The following is a 22,301-nucleotide window of genomic DNA, read 5'->3' as shown; positions in this document are numbered from 1 at the left end:
TGCACCAGGCAGTTATTCTAGATAAAATAATTTGTGTGAACGACGATAAATATAAACAGAAACCGTTCCGATATAGTTCTACTCGACAACGAATTGCCGAGCAAACCGTCCTACCATTACCAAGAAGTTTGAAATATGCTATGGAGAAACAAAATACACACCCAAGGTGGTGCTGTTGGAATAATAATATTTCACACCTGAATAAACAGCGATGCAGACACTCACTTGATACTTGTACGAAGTTGTCACGGATGCTTAAAACAAACAGTGCACACCGTGAAGAATAGCGCACGAAACTCGCGATGATGCGCCCTTGTATCTCAACAAAGCGCGCCTTCCTAAGCCCTCGGCCGGCGTGCAGCAGGGAGTCGAAGAGAAACAAACGAAAAGACAAAACATTTCTTCATTTGGTGACGTGACGGCTGGAGTCGGAGCGGTGGAAAACGGCAGCGACCGTGGCGGAGTTGTAAAAGCCGTGCCACCCGCGCGCAACACGAGCGCCAGCGTCGCGACTGTAGTGAGGGTGAGAAATACTTCTGACTGAGTGAGACCGGTGAGTGAGGGAGTTCATGAGTTCGACGAGGGGCGTGAGTTCGTAAGTTCAGTAAGTTCATGAGTACAGAGAGTTCATGAGTTTGGTAAGTTCATGAGTTCGGTGAGTTCATGAGTTCGGTGATGGGCGTGAGTTAGTGAGTTTGGTGAGGGGTGTGAGTTTGGTGAGTTCATGCGTTCATGAGTTCGATGAGTTCATGAGATCGCGAGTGAGGACCTGAAGTTGAGTGCGGCGGGAGGGTGAGGCTGAGTTTCAACATTTTTATTTTGAACTAGCTGTGAGTGAATTCAGTCAAAAATGCCGCCTCTGACGTAACGTAATAAAACGTAAGAAAACGGTGCTTCGTGAGCCATCCTTTACGTTACAAAAGCTTACGTCTGCTTACGCAACAAGTCACCGGGACATATCTGCTTCAAATTAAGTGTGGCTACCAGTTCCAGAAGATAGCCTGGCAAGCGACATTCCATGAATGTTTCGGTGACTTATATGTAACGTAAGAAAACGTAAGAAAACGGCGTGAACCAGCCTTAAGTAACCGAAACATTCGTGTTTCGAATGTCACGTGCCAGGCTATCTCTTTGAACTGGTAGTTACGCTTAATTTGAAGCAGATATAAGCACGAGTCATTGTGGCATCTGCAGCGCAGATGCCCCGATGACTCGTGGCGTAAGCAGACGCAATTTTTCGTGACGTAATGTAACGTAAAAAAAAGAAGTGGCTATGTGAACCGGCCTTAAGATATCTGCAGATAAGCATGTCCGATGAGTTGATTGATTTGACAGGAACGCTTTCAGTACGATGATTCTCTAGAGCGATATTAGTGAGACAAGTTCAGAACGACCGTTTCGAAGCTTCGAAGATTTGATTGGACCGAATCGGCCATTGCCATGGAAACTGAAAGCGATCAGTCAATCACCTTGCGAGGTTTTGTCGTCTGTATAATAGTATATTTTTGTGTCCGGCTAGCAGGAAAGGAAGGCAATACAGCTTCTTTCCCAATATCCAGTGATTTTATGGGTGGCTAACTCAGAGTGCGCCATGAATTCGTAACACAATATTGCAGGGAACACATTTGGTTGCCAGATCTCTTGCATTGGTTGCTAGACTGTCGACATCTTCAAAAGAATTCTGAACTTTACCAGTATGGGGAGTATTCACTGGCGACCATAGCTGCGTGCGCGATTGCTGAGCGCGTGCTAACGGCGATTGTCCGCAGTTCCTTTGCCACGTGCATTCCTCACCATCAAGATTGCCGGTCTTAGTAGGTTATTAATGTAAGATCGTTTGGAGCATGCGCTCTAAACATCGCCCTCAAATATGGCGTCCAGTGAATAACCGTTATATAGGGATTATTCACTGGCGGCCATAGCTGTGTGCGCGGCTGCTGAGCGCGTGCTGATGGCGAGATTTCACATTTCTTTTGCAACGTGCATTCCGCACCATCAAGAGTGCCGGTCTTAGCAGCCTATTGATGTGAGCTCGTTCAGAGCGTGCGCTCTGAACAGCACTCACAAATATAGCGTGTAGTGAATACTCCCTATACGGAGTATTCACTGGCGGCCATAGCTGTGTGCGCGACTGCTGAGCGCGTACTGACGGTGAGCTTGCAGAGTTCTTTAGCCCCGTGGGGTACCCCCCATCAAGAGTCCGGGTCTTAGCAGCTCTTTTTGAGCATGCGCTCTGAACATCGCCTTTAAATATGGGGTCCAATGAATACCTTCTATACGGCTCTGATCTCGTCACCAATAAGTCTTTATTTAGATTAATGTTGCTTTTATCGACGGAAATAAGAACGTCTGAGTGTCAACTTTGACGGTGTTGGTTTAAGAATGCGATGACTTCCGGTTTCCATCGTGCTTTTTACACACACTATCGAGCCTGTAGTTTGCAACTTATGATAAGTATCTATAATTAAGACTCACGACGTCACGGCGAGGCACATTCAACGTTACTGAATTACCTCAGTTGTGAAACTCCTGCGGAGGAGGGTATCCCCCTCACTCACTTCAGTTCACTTCCCGTCGTTTGAAACGCGATCTAGACTTTCGTTCCAAAACTTTGTGTTTCATAGAGCATAGCCGTATATTGGGAGAATTTGGCCAGTTTATGATCTCGCCGCCGTAACGCACCCCTCCCGAGAGAGCGAATCAGCCTGCGGAGCAGAGTAGAGGCGTGCGCGTCATCTCCCGGCTACTCCCAGCTGAGCAGGAAGGGAAGCCATTTTCGTTCATTCGCCCGGTGGAATGCATGAGATCGACATTTAAATATCGGTTATTTCCTTCGCTATCGCTGGCTTTGGCAAGAAAATGATGTCGTGTTAAGTGTAGCCCACTCATAACGATGCACCATTTACGATCAGTTTCTAGAGTTTCTGGACTGGAAATGATCAGTTTCTAGTCCAGATGCAACGATAATCTTTTATAACGATTGAAATATCGGGTTTTCTCATCATCGTTATGAGTGGGTTGCACTATTTCGCGGTGGCTTAAAAACCTTACGAATGAAGGTTTCTTGACCTTTGACTGCACACCTTAATTCATGCGAAAAAGACGTCATTCCGTAGCCGACGACGCGTATCCTGAACAGTGCTCCGCACCGAAAGCGTGTTGCGCTTTATCTCTCGCTTCTTTGGCGCTCTTCTCCCTTTCCTCCACTTTTCTCCTCTCCAGCGTCTTCTTTGCCACATCCTCTGGCCAGACTCTCCCTATCCTATATACGGCCCTGCCATAGAGCAGAGCCATTATTTGTTTGTGAATCTACTTTTGCTTTTGTTTGTTTTTATGTGAGTTTGTATTCTTATCCCCCCTCATGTAATGCACTTCGGTAGAAGTGCCTTTGAGGTATAATAAAATGAAATGAAATGAAATATATCGGGAAGAGTTTAGCCAGCTGGCGTGACCTCGTTGAGAGGTTGTCAAATACTTCACTGACACGCCCCGCGAGCGTCACGGCCACGCCATTTCGCCATCTTCGAGCCCAACCGACGCTGGGGACCTATGCCCGTATGCTTGGCTCTCGGTTTCCTCCAACCAATGAATGTTTTATTGTGTTTTTGTTTCATGCGATAGCAGAATTTGGGATGTGTCGTGTTAATTTAAGAGCCATGTACCTTAGTTCCCGGTCTATTCTCCCTCCATACGCGCCGCGTCACCATGCCCGTTCATACACTTTGCGGACGTCCGGCGTGTCGCGCAAATTACGCTCGTGTAATGTTCGCAATTTTCAGTTCTCGTTGACGCGTCTTGGTATTTTAGCAGTGTGCAACGATAACACCCTCTAATTCGCAGCTGAGGGACTTTCCGTAGAGTGCTCTGATTAGCTAGCGTATACGAAGATGAAATTGTTGCCCGTGTTTTTGAAGAAAGGTATCTGTTAGATTGTAAAGCGAGCTGAAGCCTCTCGTCCGAAAGTTTTCGAGAGTTTCGTTTCTGCTTAATTGCATTTCCTCTTGACTAAGCGCCACCGTGCCAAACGATATGGCTTGATCGAAGCAGTCGCTACCCCTGGTATGGGTGACTACGCCGTGCACGCTTACCGGGTGCCTCCACCGAACTCTCTCAGCAGTGGAACGCGATCTTGCTCTTCGAACATCTAGGAAGCCCAAAGGTTACAAATAAATAAGAAAAATAAATGAAGGTTGTGAGAGTTTGCTGGCATTAAAACGGCCCCGGCACTATCCTTTTGTCGTAACGTCAGAGCCGCCGTCGATATCAGAGCGGAAGGTTACGAAATAAACATTGAGCGACTCAGAGCCAGGCGGCTCTTTGCGAATGTTAAGCTTGCTCGTTTTCATAGCTTCAACTCAATTGATTGACCGTTCCTGACGACAATGAGATATTAGCATCCATCGTCGTGTCTTTACATAAGAAATAACGCAAGATAAAAAGACAACAAATTTAGCCTTTTCATACAAAAAATAGCATTAGAACAGATAGACAAAGAACTTTATTGAGGTCCTGAGAAGCGCTGCCCTTAAGGCAGCACCGCGGGCCGCTCCCACGTGGGGACGGGGAGGCCTAGCCTCACCGCCGCATCGTGGGCTCTCTGGACAGCCCGGAGTTGTGGGGGAAGCTCGGAACTCGTGATGGCAGAGCTCCACTCCTCCTCGGTGACTTGATTGGGCCCCCGTAACGAGGGGCACCGCCAGAGCATGTGATCCAAGCTGCTGACCGACCCGCAGTCCGGGCAGATAGACTTGAAGGTATCCGGATCAATAATGCTGAAGAAAGCTAAACTGGGATATGATCTAGTCTGCAACATTCTTATACCCCTGTTACACGGGCACACTTAATTGCAGTTAGGCTAAGCCGCAGTTAGCGCACAATACTTGCCGACAACATTCTGCGGCGATGCAGTCAGAGCTATGGGCGAACGTGCGCTTGGGCATCTTGAGCACCCATCAAAGAGCAGTGCACGCGCTCTCTTCACTTCTTTTGAAATAGCTGTAAAGCTGAGTTAACCGCGGTTAAGTGTGCCCGTGTAACAGGGGTGTTCGTGTGATTTCCTGAGACCTGGAGAGTTTACCATGCGGGGGCGGAAAAGTCCGCCTGCCCATTCGATAGTGCGCGGTGACTTCGTTAAAGGTGAATAAGATGTCTTTAAATTCCACGTAGCCACCCTGCAGATCGGCGTCCTTCCCGGCGCGGAGGGTTAGAGCGCGCGCCCGAGAGTTAGCAGTATCGTTGAGGTTGGTAAGGGAATCTAGCTGAGAATCGAGATGTGCCGGAAACCAAGTAATGGTGTGCGGGGAGATAATCTTATTGCCAAGAATTTTAGAGGCTTCGTCAGAAATGGAGTTAGAAGCAAAAGCCCGAACCGCCTATCTAGAGTCTGTGTAGATGTGCGATCTACTATTGTCCAGGAGGGCGAGAGCTATGGCCGCCTGTTCGGCCCTCGAAGGAGTAGAATCTTTGAAGGATGCGGAATTGAGGATCGAACCCTGGTGATCGATGGCAACGGCAGCGAACCTGGCCGAGCGGCCATACTGTGCGGCATCCACGAAGCAAGCCGAGCGAGGTTCGTCCCTAACCTGTCTGAGAAGCGCGACGGCCCTGGCTCTGCGTCGGCCGACATCGTGCTGTGGATGAACGTTACGAGGAAAAGGAGAGGTCTGAATGCTGGCCCTTTGGGCGTCAGAAAGCTGATGTCGCCGCTCCGCAACGAGCGTGGGGTTGAGGCCGAGTATGGCCAAAATCTTCCTTCCGGCCGGCGAACACGACAGCCGAGCTACCTGGGCAGTTTCCTGTGCCTCGATGATTTCTTCCAGGGTGTTATGAGCCCCTAGCTGCATGAGTCGCTCGGTGCTGGCCTGCATGGGAATGCCCAGCACCCTCTTTATGCTCTTTCGAATTAGCGTGTCCAACGTCTTTTTCTCGTGACCGTGCCAGCAGTGCATGGCCGCCACGTACGTGATGTGGCTCATGAGGAAGGCGTGAAAAAGCCTCAGGAGGTTGTCTTCTCTGAGACCTCCCCGTCTGTTGGAGGCTCTGTTGATTAACCTGATAATGTTCTCCGTCTTCGAGGTGATTTTGTTAATCGTTCGACTGTTACTGCCATTCGACTCTACCAGTATGCCAAGCACTCTAAGGACGTCCACCCTGAAAATGGGATTACCGGTACTCGTGTGGATCGTTATGTCTACTTCGGACAGTGGCATCCAGCCTTTTGGTTTGGGACCCCTCCTTACAGGCCTGTATAGGAGGAGCTCCGACTTGCTCGAGGAGCACTTAAGGCCCGTGTTGGTGAGACAGTGTTCTGTTTGGTCAAGGGCTTCCTGAAGGGCAGTTTCGACCTCGCCTTCGCTACCGCCGACACACCAGATGGTGATGTCGTCGGCGTAGAGAGTGTGATTGATGCCTTCAACTGTGGAGAGTTGTTTAGATAGCTTGCACATGGCAATATTGAATAAGAGCGGGGAGATTACCGCACCCTGTGGCGTACCTTTTGGGCCCAGCTCCACGGGGTCGGACCTAAGATCGCCAATCTTGAGCGTGGCTTTCCTGGATCGTAGAAACGAACTAACAAACTTGTGAAACGTGTCGCCCAGTCCGAGCTCCAAAATGGAGTCCAGGATGTGCGCGTGGGTGATGTTGTCGAAGGCTTTTTCTAAATCGAGGCCTAGGATAGCCCTGACATCCCTCGTCTTCCTGTTAAAGATTTGGTTTTTGAGTAGCTTCATTGCGTCCTGCGTAGACAGGGACGGGCAGAAACCAATCATGTTGTACGGGAAGAGATTCTTCCCCTCGATGTGCCTTGATATGCGGTTGTGTATAACGTGCTCTGCCACCTCGCCCACACAGGACGTAAGGGAAATGGGTCTGAGGTTAGCCAGCCCCGGAGGCCGACCGGGCTTGGGGATCAGGACGACCGTCGCCGTCTTCCAGGACTCCGGGACGGATCCCTGCTCCCAAATACGGTTGATTTCATCAGTGAGAAATTCAATGGAGCCGTCTTCCAAGTTTCGGAGCGCCCTGTTGGAGACGCCATCGGGGCCGGGGGCCGATCTACCCCTTGAGGTTCTGGAGAACTTCCCTGACCTCGTTGACGGTGAAAGGCTCGTTGAGCTCCAGGCAGGGGGGGGGGGGGGGGGCCTTATAGGACGGGTAATCCGCCAGGGTCGAGGTGCCGATAGGTAGGTATTTGTTTGTCAGCACGTCCAAGATGGCGTCTTCCGTCTCGGACTGCCTGGCCTCGTGGGGGACTCTGCGAATGACCCGATTCTGATTGGAGTTGGAGTTGGACTCGTTCAGCAGGTGCTTGAGTAGATTCCACTTACCGCCGACTCGCATTTGACCATCGACCGAGTTGCACACCTCGTCCCATTGCTGTCTGGTGAGGGATTGGCAGTGGTCCTCGATGGTTCGGTTGAGCTCTGCAATCTTCTTGCGAAGCCTGCGGTTGAGTCGTTGCCCCTTCCACCTGTCGAGAAGCGCCTTTTTTGCCTCCAGAAGGTTTGCGAGGCGGTTGTCCATTCTATCGATCTCTAGGTCCGTCTGGACCGTCTTTGTCGCCGATTCGACGTCTCCTTTGAGCTGTGTCGCCCAGCGCTCCAGGTCGATAGACGAGTCCTGGATCAGTGCCCGCTCTTCTCTGCTCTTGCGAAACTGATCCCAGTCCGTGATGGTAAACTCTTTAAGCGGTTTGCTCTTCACGTTTATGCAAGTGGCAAGTACGTTGTGATCACTGCCTAAAGCTTCGTTTAGATTGTGCCGAGACACAGCGCCAACGTTCCTCACAAAGCTCAAATCCGGCGTGGTGTCCCTCGAACATGAGTTGCCGATTCTGGTAGGGAACGCGGGGTCCGTGACGAGCGTGAGGTCGTGATTTGCCGCCGCCTGCCAGAGGTCGTCTCCCTTGCGCGTTGCTCGCGAGTAACCCCACGCTCGGTGCGGGGCGTTGAAGTCGCCGGCAACGATGAGAGGGGAACCACCGGCTTTACCAGCTGCCCTGCTAAAAAGCGGTGCGAACCTCTGTTTTAGATCCGTAGGTGAGCTGTAGATGTGGAGTATAAAGATGCTACATTTAGCCGATCACTCGGAATTATTTCAACAAAGGAGTGCTCAACCTTGCTAGAGTCTAAAAAAAGATCATGCGTGATGAAAGTGCATTTTTTGGAGACAAGCGTACAGATGCCCCTCTTTCCTTCACTGTAAACGACGTGCGATTTCTAACCCGGTAACGTGACCGCGTCGGAAAGTGTTTCCTGAAGTAGAATGACGTGTGGCTTTTCCGGATGAGATCTAATGAACTGCTGGAGGACAGCCCTCTTGCGCTGAAAACCCCAGCAATTCCACTGCCAGATTCCAACTGCTTTAAGATGAGCCTCCATGACTGGATATGCCAGTTAGCCTATCCTGTACAATGTTACAAGGTGTAGCCGCTTGGAGGTGTTGGGCACCAAAAGATGCCGGGTTTTCGGTCGGAGAAGGCTCATTGTTCGCAAGAGCACAAAACTCCATCGTCCCTCTCCTCGCCTCAAAAGTGTCCACCCTGGCCTCCAGCGCGTTGAACTTGCCGTCAAGGACATCAACTTTAGCGTTAAGCATCGCAACCGCTTCGCTGAGTGATTTGAGCATAACCCTCATTTCAGTCTGAAATTCCTCTAGTCCCTCATCGCAAACGGGCTTCGTTAGGGCCCTTTTTTTGGCCGTACGCGCCTCGGAGGGCGCCTCGACGGGAACCTCCATGGGTGTTTCCTCCCTGGCGGGTTTCGGAGCCTGCGGAGACGGCGAAGCCTCGCACTTGCGAGCCGACCTTCATTCTGCCATCTCTGACCTGAGTTGTTCAATAGCGCCCTTCAGCGCCGCGTTTTCTTTTTCCAACTGTACGAGTCTGGTGTTGTGTTGCCCAGGCGGCGTAGCCCCCGTTACTTTTGTCGGGGATCCTTTGACGCGATCGGCCCATCCGGTCTCCTGGGCAGCAGGCTTCCGGATGCGAACCGCCGAGCCCCCGGAGTGTGAGTGGCCCCCGGAGCGAGAGCGGCCGCCGGAGGTAGCCCGCGGCAGTCGGACCCTGGATCGCCCTCTCGAGGGCACCCTGGTTATGCCCGGCACCCGGGATCCACTCCCGGCCCGGGGTGGAATGGCTGGTCCAGACAGCGTGCCCATCGGCGGAAAATCCTGGTTGTAGGCACGTCGTTCTTTTCTTCTCTGTCTTACGATGTAAGGCAGTTGATATCTCTGCTTACAGGACTTGTCGGCCGTGGGGTGAGGCCCCCCGCAGAGGGCGCACTTCGGTGAACAAACATGTTGGTCGCTTGGGGAATTTACTCCGCAGCCCCTGCAGACCACGTTTTCGGGAGTCGGGCATATGTCGGCTCGGTGACCGAGCCTGCCACATGCGTAGCAGACCTCCGTTTGTCTTCGGTAGAGCGTGCATCTGAGCATACTGAGGCCGCACATGACGTGGTTTGGCACTTTGAGACCGTCAAAGAGAATGACGACTGTGGTGGAATTCTTGATTCTTCTAGCTTCGAGAGCCTTGGGGTTCCTCGGCTGTATGATGAGACTTATAAGTTGCTCGTGATCTAATTCCGGGTCAATGTTTCTTATGATCCCCTTGCACGTGCTGTCAGGCGCAGCGAGGTAGGAACTGACCTCGTAGATTGCTGAGCCAATGGAGATGGCTTCAATCCCCGCATAGGTCTTGGCATTGTGTTCTGAAGGTGTGCTGACCACCAAAATGTTCTGCATGGTGTTGGGGCAGATGATGTCTTCCGCAGTATTCGCGAAAGGGAGACCCGCCGCATTCACGAGAGCCTGGGCGACCTTGACTTGACTAACATTTTTAACGTTTAGGCCACCCCGAGGTCGGACGATGACTCTAAAGTGCTCCTTCGGCAGGCGAGGCATTCTCGAGGCAGCTACAAGGCGTTTCTTCACGCTGGCGGGAGTGCGGGAGCCGTTATTGCTACTTCCACTTGGTGTGTTGGCGGGCTGCTCGCTCTCGGCGGGCAGGCACTTCTGGGAAGATTTGCGCTTGGTAAACGCCGACTGCCAACCGGCGCACTGAAATTCTTCTTGAGAAATGTCTTCCCCCTCCACTGCAACTTGCATGGCCATCTTAATCAAAGCAAACGAGGTCGCACGGGAGCGAGCCCGCCGAGCCTCCACCGGGACGGTAGGGCTATGGTGTGAGGCTTAATGCGTCCGCGGTGTGGTCGAGCAAAAAGTATCTTGAAAAACTGGCAAAAAATCCACCCACCGGGGAAAATTTCGTATCGGCGTGGTCTGGACGACTTTAGGCGTCGAAGGACACAAAAATCACGAAGAAAATATCAGAATTTTCGACTGAAAACAGTTCTAGGTTGATCGAAGAAGCAGGGCGCCGTTGCTACTGGCTTCATCGTCTTCTTTCTTCGCAACATTAGAAGGCATCAAATAACTCGTTCACTTCGCGGTTTGAAGACGGCAGAAGAAAACGCTTCAGAGATAAGACGTCACTGTCTCGTGCAGCAAAAATTCACATTGCACCTTGCACGCGAGCTTTCTGTAGCAACTAGTTCGCTAGTTTTCGTCCCTAGTGCGACGAAAACTCCATTCAATAAAAAAATCCAAGATGAAACAAGCATTCTTACCTCAGAAAGACGGGAGCTTTCCATGGGTGTGTACAACACTGTAGTGTGTACAATTGTCGCGCTTGTTTTTATACAACCATATTTTGAGACGTCCTTTTCTTTTTTTTTCTTTTAGAATTTTAAAATATAAAACGAAATACGAAAACGCCGTGATTGAAACATCGAACTCGCAACCACCGACCAAGTTCTCACCAGAAAACCTAAAAATAACGGTTTTGTACCTATAGTCCGCAACGGACTATAGCTACAAAACCGTTATTTTTAGGTTTTCTGGTGAGAACCTAAAAACGAAGGGCGAGGGTAAGACGGGCCGGGGAGGAGGAAGCAGACGGAACGCTAAAGAGAGAAGGAGGTTTCCCCCTTTCTTCTCCAGCGTTCCGTCTGCTTCCTCCTCCCCGGCCCGTCTTACCCTCGCCCTTCGTTCTTAGGTTGCAACGTACTATAGGGAGTATTCACTGGACGCCATATTTGTGAGTGCTGTTTAAAGCGCATGCTCAGAACAAGCTCACATCTATAGGCTGCTAAGACCGGCACTCTTGATGGTGCGGAATGCACGTTGCAAAAGAACTATGGAAGCTCGGCTTCAGCCCGCGCTCAGCATTCGCGCACACACCTATGGTCGTCAATGAATTCTCCCTATAGACGCTTTGCAGCAGCTGTGCGTTGGCGCCGCCATAACTGACCTTCAGTTTTTGTTTCCTCTTATTCCATTTTCTTCACTTCATCATTACGATAGCAGGCCAGGTTATTGCCAACTTAAATTTTATTGCGTCCTTTTTCCCAACATTGGCCTTTCTGGCGGCTTGTCAACATCCGTTTCAGTAGCTAGCTATCTCCGCAAAACAAGAGAAGGTCAGCAATGGCTGCTGTAATCTGGCGCGTGTGTAAAGCATCTATAGGATACCATGCGGCCCTGCATGCGGGCGCGTTGGCCTGGGATCGGTATAGGTGGACAGGCCCGCGCCGTTCCCCCGGAGTTTTCTGTTGCTAGGCACTAGGCCTGACGTCAGTCCCATTGAAGGAGTCTGGGAGGAGCGAAGGTACGGCAACATGTCACCGAGGACAATAGATGTCCACACTCTTACCCTCTCTCTGCCATAGGGTACAGTGGAACGCCATCTAAACGCTGTGCCTCGAAACCTACGTATTCCATAGTATACACTGTAGTTATCATAACAGCCGTTCGGCGCATCGCGGGCAGAGGGGAAGGGGGGGGGGGGGGGGGACTACTTGTGCAAGCAGCGTCTCTGAGCACTTCCCCAACTCAGCTAATAAGGTTGGGCAAATCTTTATCGTGACGTCACAAACAGCGGCTATTAGAGGACTCCACTGATTTACTTCGGAGCTAATCACCGCGCACCGCGATTAAAGTCGAAATATTGGAGCTTTTGAGACTACCACTAAGTGAAGTTCTGGCTTTTGAAAGGGGTTTCTTGCGGCGATATATATCAATTTGTCTTTTTCTTTTTAGATACGCACGAACAAATGGCGCGCGGACAAGAACCGATTCGAACCTTTGTAATCATTCGTGCGTCAATAAAGCATTATTTTGTTAGTCGGCTACCGTAAAAGAGTAGTGTAACGATTTTAATCTTGAAAGAATTTGCAGTTTGTATTTGTTATATACTGTTTGACTAGGCACGACAGAAACAGACCACATTTCCCCGAAAAACTGTTATTCCGCTGTATAATTGCAAAGGAAAAAATGAATTATTTGCCTATCTGCAGCCGTGTGTCATGGTTACGGAAACTACGGTGACACGTCTCTGGGGGAAAACGCCGAAGTCAACAGCAGCTGTCCCCCTCCTCTGCTACACTCGCCGTCAGCTCTGTGGCGAACCGTCTTTTGTGTCGGTCGCTCGCCGCGACCTTCGACGATGCTAATCCTTGAAAAGTCGGCGATCGCGGAGGAAGCGGCTGGAGTCTCTGAAGAGAGAACCCAACGGGAAACCGGGTGGTCCTCATGAGTACGTCACTCGAAAGACGACATGAGAGCTTAGAGGCAGTTTGACCTTCGATTTGTTTAACTAAAAAGAAATAAAAACTAGAGCGCGCAAGACACTAGGGTTGTATGTTCTTCGTTCGACAGGTTAGGTGAGAGATTAATTCCCGGAGTTAATTGGCCAAAGTCTGAAAATCGTTGCACCGCCACTTTAAACGTTTTACCGGAGGTAAGGCTGCCCAAGAGCAAGTAACATTTGGTTCGTGCCGAGGAATAGGAATCAACATTTTCAATTTCACCTTTTCAAACTTTTTTTTTTTTTTAACGCGGAGTTATAGCAGGAGATTTGGAATAGTTGTATGGAGGTAAACAGCTGGTGGAAAGGTCGGTGTCCTCCAGATTGTAAAGTCATGGAGTTAGAGACAACGAGAAAGTGCTTTAACGTGGAAGGTTTTATACTTCATTTCAACTTAAGTACAGACGTAGTACTTAAGGCGTAAACCACGTGATCATGAACACTCTCTCAATCTAGGCGCCCCCGTGATCGCACAAGCTCGCTTCGCCACGGTATGATCAAAACCGCTCAAACAACTCGCCTACTCCAACGCTGTTCTCACGCTCGCCCCAGGCCGTTTGACCTTCCACTCTGCATGCGCCTACGAGATTGTCAAAAAGAGTGGAACGCGATAGCTAAATATAAAACTTTGCTCGTCGCCAAGCCGTTCAAACGAGTCTGCTCGTCCTATTGAAAAGCGTGGCTGGCACGTAACCACAGGGTAGCATCATACACACAACTCTAGCAAAACGGACAGCAAATAGGCGGGAAAACACGGAACTGGCCGGAACAAGTCCTTCCGCGATTTCTGCTAGCCCTTTGTTGCTTCCGTGATTGCATGTTGTCGGCAGTTCGTGCGATGGTCACCGAAGTAAATCGGGGGAAGTTGCGTCGGTTACGTGGACGAAGCGTAGCAACCCACGTGGACTCACGATATGACTGGGTGGACCACACACGTACCAAAATATAGCGCAGCGGGTGGGTGACGTCACAACTTTAGACAGCTTTCAATAGATAGCGTGAAAGGCGCGATTAATCTTTTCCCCTCATGATTACTTCATACATCAAAAGGTGGTCCTCTCATTTGAAGAGCACGAAGAATTCAAGGGCCACGCACGCGCCCAGAAAGAAAGGAGAACCAATGTAAAACTCCTCATTAAAGGATACCCTTGTGGCACACACCACTCCTAAAAAAATTTAGACCTATCTCGATCATTCTGACAAACCCGGAGTACACAAGAGTGGGTCGTGCGTGCAAAACAACCGAAACCACCCAAAGCTCTCCGTAACCAAGCGTGGCAAATCAGAACGGACGCCTAATGCACACACGACACATCATGTGCTCCTGGGGTTAATCAGCATAATAGATGCTATACCTCAAATCAGATTAGGTCCGAGCGTGGCCGACGTTATGAGCCGGAAGGCCAAAAGTCACATCGTCATGTATGCTCTCTGCAATCGATAAGACCAGCGGTGTTCGCTGTATTTTTGTGCGTGCTCCTCCGCCGGCTCGTGCTATCAAGAGCGAAGAATGCCATGAAGTTGCGGTTTTAGGGCTGTTTGGTTGGTCCTTCAGATCATAACAACGGCTACGCTCGGACCTACACTGTTAGCAAAAATAACACGCCCAGACGTGTAAACCGTTGTCCCATAGCGGACACGTCGAAACGTGTTCGTTTTACACGAGGCCATCTGTGTTTTTCGTGGGAGGCACTCACTTGATCGAATGACGTTTTAGCGAACGCCCACGTTTCATCGAATGACACTTTAGCAAATAGTCGGACGCCGCGGAGCGGCGTTTTCGGGTGGGCCAAATGAGTTCACATTTTTGTAATGAGCCGCCGCAGACTGTCGCCGCGAAGCGGCGAAAGCGCAGCGCGGCGGATGGGTTAACGCGCGCCCCCGTTATTCGCTAAAACGTCCATTCGCTCAAATGTCGCTGTTCGCTAAAATGTCATTCGCTCATGTGATATGGACCCGTTTTTCGTCAACAGATGAGTTGCTGTGTAAACTTAACACGCTACACCGTGTCTGCCTTCCGCAAAACCGTTTCGAGCGTGTTCCTTATGAAACATGGCGGCCAGCGGCCGAGAACAGGCGAGAGACGAGCCCAGCGAGCCGCGCGCCTTTCAGCCGAATTGAAAGCACACAGGGCGCGTTAGTTCTCGTTCGATGTCTTTTATACACAGTAAAGTCTCCAAGCGGCGGACGTAGCTACTTGCAAAGGTACGTACGTGTGTTGTCGGCGGTCGGCGGCGTCAATAGCTTCAACGAGCCGCTAAACCCAAAAAAAAAAACGAATGCCGAACTCACATGGATAAATAACTTGAGCAAACTATTTAAAATCGGGCGGTAACTTGCGTCACCTATCGAGATTTCTAGCAGCCTGTTTAAAAAAAAAAAAGACGAGTCTGTTAACACTGTGAACGACCACGGCCACACAGCAACCCTACATACAACGCAGGCAACACAGCACACAGCTACACGGCACCGACATATACACAAACACAACAACCGACACAACGCCCGACACTTCCTACTCGATATCCATTTCTCCCCGCGGCGCATATAAGCTTGACATGTGCGGGTGAGCTCCTTGGTCACTGACCATTACAGATTTATAGAAGAATACACAAAACACGGCGCAATGGACAGCCGAGTGTAAGAACTGTTTGCATTTAAAAAGTATGGAGGCAAAATCTATAATGTTAGTCCGTTGCAGTAAATAATGATATGTTAACAATAAATCTTAAACCGGTCATGAAAAAGTTCAAATTTTTGTTATTTTCTTGCTTGACCAGTGTTATGAGCAGTCCGACTAGCATGAATCAGATAGAAAAACAAATTATTGGAATTTTGTCATTACGTATACAATAATAAATGAAAATGATCCTTGCGCAAAGCATTTTTTATATATTTTTGTGTAGGACATCCGGACATCCGCCCAACACTTCACTTCCGCTAGTTGCAGCAGTTGCAGTACGGGAGCAGACGCCTTCACTTTTGGGGCGTTTTGATGCAGTTTGTTGTCGTATGTCGTGTCGGTGTCGAGAAGAGCGGTGGGGCTTGGTAGTTTGTGACCGGTGTAATTCGTGAACACTGGTGTGGGGCGCTGATGCGTCTTTTTTTTATACTGCCACCACCCCGAACTTTGAAGATACACGGGCCCGTAGCAGTGCATTATGCTGAATCGCGAGCTCCTTCTCTGTTGACGTTGCTTTCCTGGTACCACTCGTGGACACTGCAAGCGTTTAAACAGTGTGCACCATCTCGCCTACATCCCCGGTGACGTACTCGACCTGTTGAAACTTATTGCTTCCGTCATTTTAGAATACGCAAGGCAGTTATCTCGTTGGTCTGGTTTCGGTTATAAAAGCAAGGCAAAACGCTCGTAGTTCCCGCCCTCAGTACACGTTGGACATCTTCCACACTTTGACACCGGATAACTGAATGAACGAGGATTTACATTCACTTCCGAGGTTAGTCTCGCCGCTTCCTCACCGTTGAGCAGCAGGATGAGCTGGCGACAAGCCGCGGACGAAAGGCTGGAGCATCAACAGCCCAAGCGCACTCGGTGCCGATGCGGGCGACGCGGGTTTCTGTCAACCGGGAGGCCAGCACAAACCGTGACCATTCCAGCTCTTCGTCATGACACGGTGTTGCAGAGAGCAGGGTAAAATACAGCTACACGGATCACCGAAGCAAACGACTGCTATCTTAAATCTTGGCTTGTGATTGCGCCTTTGTAGTAGATCATCTTATTCGTTTTGCTGGAGAGACGCAAACGACGGGCATAACAAAATCGCTTGCATATTCCGCATATCTCACAAAAGCATTTACCCTGTCACCTTGCGAAAAGCGCGAAACACGGAGTCTGCACCGTCCTAGCTTCCCGTTTTTTACCTGCGTTAGAGCAGTTTGTACCTGCTAGTAGATATGCCTACTGAAACTGAAACAGGGCAGTGCCAGAAAGAAAGAGACAAAGTTGAGAAAGCTTGCTCGCTCTCCAATTTCTCAACTCTCAAGTGATTGTACCATAATAAATGCACCAACGCGTCTTCTAAAATAGAGAAAGAGCACCACGTTCACAACATAAAAAAATGGTCTCAGCACATGCATCTGTGGGCAGGTAGGAAACCTTGCCCTTATTTATTCACGCCGCATGATTGCCGCAACGAACTCGTTGCAGGACCGAATCATACTCGAGCGGTGTGCGTCGCTATGCAAACGCAGTCCAACACGAAGCATAAAAAACGGCAGATTTAAGACGACAATCCGGAGTCCATTATTCAATTAAAACAACGTAATTTTGTTGAAAACGCCCGCTGCTTCTTACTCACGGTATGTGTCGGGATACTTCCACAGTTTGAAACGGAACGAGGGAAGATTTACTTTTAAAAACGCTCGCTGCGTCCTCCCGGACCAGCTGGACCGGATCAGCTGACGACGACGGGACTGTACCCGTTGAACCTCCACCACGCAACAAACAATTTGCGCTCCGTGTTAAAAGCGTGGTTCAAACAGACCCGGAATACAAAGCACCGCACCACACACGACGAATGTTTCAGCTCTTTTTCGCATCGCCGGGTTGCACCAAACAGAACGAGATCGCCGAAGTCAACGCCGCGCTGTCGTGAACCTTGGCTTGTGGTTGCGAACTTGTGGACCCTGTGACTCCCTGCGCTTTCAAAGCACACACGACGATTACGAATGCTACTTTCCGTCTTCCAGGAACATTACAGGGGCACTTCTCCGGTCACGTCTTCCCTATGTGCTCGCAAACTCCGAAGCTCTATGCGAAGCTTCTCGCGTCCCGTCAAACCAAAACAGTAGCGGCGCCAAGCGTACTTGCCAGATTTCTCCGGTCAAACAAAAACAACGAAAGCCAACCGGCGCTTGCTTCCAGCGTACATCTAGAGCACTATCTAGCTCCTACGGAGCAGAGTAGCGCAATCCTTTGAACCCCGTGTTTTGCCGACAACATGGCCGACAGAGTGGCTCGGCGCGAGTCACGTGGTACTCAGGGTTCCAGGAGGCGGCCCGCCCTATGGGAGAATACATGGAGATTGACACAACACGGCTGATTAAAAAATGAACGGCTAGTTCACACTTTTCAAAACTAGTCTGTCGTGAAGGTAGTAAAGCACTAAACATTTTATCAAAGTTTTAATAATATCGGATCCGTGTGCAAATTTTGAAAAGGCAATTTCCAAGGCAATGGCGTTTGAAGCAGACGATTTTTGCTCGCAGCGGAGATGGGCTTTTCGGGTTGGCCGGAGCGGGTCCCGTGAATGGTGTGACGTCGCCGTGTCGTCTGCTGCATGATGCCCCTCAGGCAATTTTAAAAAGAAAGTCACGTCCTTGCGGGGCACAAAACTTAGCGCAAATTATTCTAAAATGTTCCATTATTATGTCAAAAACGATTGTAGTTCCGTACATCCCCACAATACCGAAGAAACAACGATTTTCTCACGTTCTCCATGCATTCCCAACCGCAGTTGGAACCTCCGGGCGTTCGCCGCTAGTCGCGGAGAGGCGGCGTTCTAGATTGCGCTACTCTGCTCCGAAGGAGCTATATAGTGCTCTACGTACATCGGCGTTGCGCTTGCGCCGTGGCCAGATCGCCAGATCGCTTGCAGTTGAAGGTTGAAGCAAAAACGAAACCAACTGCAATGTCACGTGTTCACATCGAGGACACGCTTTTTATATCCATTTTAACTGTTTGGAATGAATAATTAGACCCATAACTTTATTTGTGGTGTCTAAGAAACTGTTATCAGGACCCCTAAACTAAATACAAACATGGGCGACATGAAGCAAGCCGCATTGCCATCGACCAGAAGATGGCGGCGAGCCCGGTAAGCGTGGGTTTCGCCAACGTCCTGCGACATGGCGCAATTGCTTTTGGTGCATATCTGTCTCCGAGACATGTTTCTTTCCGCGGCATATGTCTCGACGGTCCTTTCTAAGTGTGTCCCCAAGCATTCCGGTGCTTCGATAGCCGGCAATGCCGCGGTCGTCGCCGGGGGCGATGCGTGTTTTCGAGGTCGGCTACACGGTTATGCGTGTATGACCGAACCAAAACACGTTTTTTACAACCTCGCATGATTTCTGAACGAATTATCCGTTACTCATCGTGTAAATTTATGGTAATTTGTGTAAAAGGCGTGTTTTTCACCCCAAATATTCGCCAAATACACGGGACTTGCTAACAGTGTACGCTGAAACCAAGTATAGTTTTATTTTCTTTGATTATTTGAATTGCAAGGCGGAGTGACGAAATGCTGCGCGGAATTTCGTCGCCCGTTTTAGCGCAGAATGTTTAAATTACCTATAGTCACTGGCTTAGAAAGAAAAGGGCGTGGCTTATTTTTGCAATGAAGGGAACACAACGCAAAATATACGGAACAAAAAGGAACACACATTACAGGCACTAGTATTGTCCCGTCTATTCTGCGCTGTTTTTTTTATTATGTCTATCAATGACCAATCCAACACATTACTTGGCTAATTGCGTTCACGCTTGTCGCTTCTCTAGCAGGGGCCCGCCAATCAAAGAACAACATAGGGAACGGCGAAGGGAACGAGCGATGACTAGGCAGCCGAGCGCTCGCCGTCATTGGCTGAGAATGGTTGAGGAGGTGGGGAAACAAAAGTACGGGTGCATGCGGCGGGTAAAAAAGGCAGGCTTACTTGGACACCATGAGGCTGTCAAAGAACACTGCCACTAAACTGGCAAATCACTTTTAATACATGTTACTTTTTTCTTCTTCCTGTTTTAGATGTGACTATGAAGGCTATAATTGTGGCCGAGGCTGAACTGCTGAACAAGATATACGCCGGCCCAGTCAGGGAGGATCCAGTGTTGTACCTAATCTTGTATGGGGAATCTGTGAGTTTTTTTTTGTTTGTGTTATTTTTGATTTTGCAAAAAAAAAAAAACCTATTACTTGATCATATTGAATGGGTCAAAAAGCGCAAAAAGACGAAGGACCAGTAAAAGAAAACACACAGACGCAGCGTTATATTTAGCGGGGAAACTGAATTCTTGTTGAGGCCATGTGACGACAGTTTTCCCGCTAAATTTAGAGAAAAATTTCCGCGCTAAGTTTAGCGTAAAAATTTCGCCACTAACTTTAGTGGGAACATTTTCGAGCTATATTTACCGGGTTAAGTTTACCCGCTAAATTTATCTGGTAAATTGACGTAACATGACCTCAACCCTAATTCAGTTTCCCCGCTAAATTTACCGTTGGAATGACGTCATGACTTAGTGTCAGGTCACCCAAGAACAAATTCAGAGGCAGGAGAAAAGGAGGAGGAAACGAGGAGGAGGAGGAGGGGCATACTCTCCCTACCGTACCCTTCCCCTCTTCCTAAAGAGCTGCGCTCTAGTTGCGCATTACAGAAATTCGTAAGCGTCGTTAATTTTTTTTTTTAATCAGTCAATAAGAGCTCGACGTTTTGGCATCGTCGCAACCCGTATTCAAGAAGCGGAAGAACTTGCGCTCCGCAAAGTCGATGAGAGATTAAAGCGCTATCGCTTGAGCTTTCTGACATCGATTTTATGATCCGTTTCACACAACGTCCGCCCGCAGTCGACGCTTGGATCCACTGATCTCTATTGTAGTAGGCTGGATCGCGGATCGCGTCCTCGGCAGCTGGGGCCCAGTGTCGCCACCGGCGGCCATTGATTCACACCAGCCAATGCATGGGACTCTATGGGAAGAACGAGGAAAAGTGACGTTTTCCCCGGTTTCTAAGCTGTTCTCGGCACTGAAACTTTTTGGATGTTTTTCGATAAGCCCGTCAAATAGATTGCTTACAAACATTAAAACTGACAGCCCTCTCAATTCTTATAAATAAATATTTTGTGGTCGAGAGTGACTCCGCAGTAGTGCAGCTCAATGATGCGAGTTACCTAGAGTTACCGCGGAGTCGGTGTCGGTTTCGTTGAGTTGGGTTTAGCAGACGACAAGCTCCAAGGCTTTGCAACGCGGAATTCGCTCAATCTCGGAAAGCCGTTGTCGATATGGAACTTCTTTGTCATTCATCAACCTCTGGGCTTCCCCGAAGACGATCTCATTGACGGCAAGTTCCTTTGTTTACCCCACTACGAGAGCAAGCTTGCCAGCTCAGTCGTGGGTGCTCCGATACGTTCGATTTTTTTATTCGGCGACCGGACGTTTGACAAATACCGATTCAATCTCCAAACACCCGACTTAAGGATTGCACCGCATCATAAAATACTCGCCTCCGAGCACAGCGCACATGCTTCAATATTCTTGCTCTTGTGCGTTTCTCCCATAGACTTGCGTGTATTGCCTGGTGTCAAGCAATGGCCGCCGGTGGCGACACCGACGGGCTCCCGATCCGCGATCCAGCCTGCTAAAATAGAGATCAGTGCTTGGATCAGATGAAGTCAGTCAGGCGCGTTGCCAAAACTGCAACGTCACGGCGCTCGTCGTTTTTGTGCGTTCGCGATCACGAGACTAAACCAATCGTGAGCACGGCGCGTTCATTGTGCGCGGTTGGTTTGGTCGGCGATACCAAACGGAAAAAGACAACGACCGCCGTGATGAAGCACTTTTGGCATTGTTTGATTGGCTCCATCGGATCTTGGCGTCGGCTGCGGTCGAAGTTAAAGTGAAACGGAGCACAGTCCGCAGGCGGCTGGTAGCGGCGAGTTATATCTAGTTACAGGGGCCGTTTGAACGATCATTGCAGCGATCGTTGGCATCTCTCAACTGTTGAGTTCAACTGAGTTGTCTTGTGTTACACGGTATATAGGCCTAACAACCCCAACTTTCGATCCCAGTGGCCAGAGCGGTTGTACCGCTCTGGCTGAATGGCTCATTTACAGCTGAGAGACAAGTTGCACACTAATCTTTGTGAATTATAACGTGACAAGGGATAGCACAGCTGTCGTATGAAGTCAAAGCTCCAGAGCTAGAAAAGTCGATTGATAGCGTTAGGGTGCGATAAACTTCCTCTCCTCGTAATTATTTGACTTACGTCACAAGGGCCTCCTCTCAAGCTAAGCAACGAAATTCCAGCGCTTGTTTTTTAGCTTGAATGTGTTGCATGATGCACCCCAACCTCAAAAACACCAGCCTTCGGTTGAAAGGCACAAGAAAAATAAATTTAGAGCTAAATACACGATCTTTCAATGTGCACCTGGTGGATGCATGCGGAGCCTATTTGGGAGGTAATCTAGCAACGTTGGGGAACTTTCTACGTAGTCGTGACGTAGCAGATCCCTTCGGAGCAGCGCTGCGCTTTGGCATTTCAACATTTTCCTTCTTAGCTTTCCTCCTCAACTCACAAATCGCGCATTGTACCGAACGGTCCAAGAAGACGGAAAGGAAGAACTCCCCTCTTTCTCAGACCCTCGTTCGTGCAACCGGACACAGCCACTCTCCCCCTAGAAGATTGGCCCGTCGCTCAAAACTCGAACAAAAGTTGCTTTCCCCAGTGTTGTAAGCGACGTGCTCCTTGGGCCAGTCACACGCTTGTCACTCCACGGGTACTTCGAACGGCTCGGTTGGAACGCGCTGACGCTATTGGCACCACCACAACGCTGACGACGCCACCAAGGGCAAAGCTCATAATCACGCCAGCCTTGCTACGTCATGAATGCGGGGAATCTTCTATTTCTGTTTTTGTTTGCGCCGGA

The 22,301-nt window shown here is 49.6% G+C and overlaps 1 pseudogene; it reads left to right on the top strand.

Moving 5' to 3' along the window:
- The window catches only part of LOC115331550, an 85,188-nt pseudogene that overhangs the window by 20,669 nt on the left and 42,218 nt on the right, over positions 1-22,301 (top strand).

Source organism: Ixodes scapularis, unplaced genomic scaffold (genome assembly GCF_016920785.2).
Source record: "Ixodes scapularis isolate PalLabHiFi unplaced genomic scaffold, ASM1692078v2 PGA_scaffold4__175_contigs__length_147842914, whole genome shotgun sequence".
In the NCBI taxonomy this organism is placed as follows: Eukaryota; Metazoa; Arthropoda; class Arachnida; order Ixodida; family Ixodidae; genus Ixodes; species Ixodes scapularis.
Note: the sequence above shows the minus strand (reverse complement) of the source record. Positions and strands in the feature narration are given on the sequence as shown.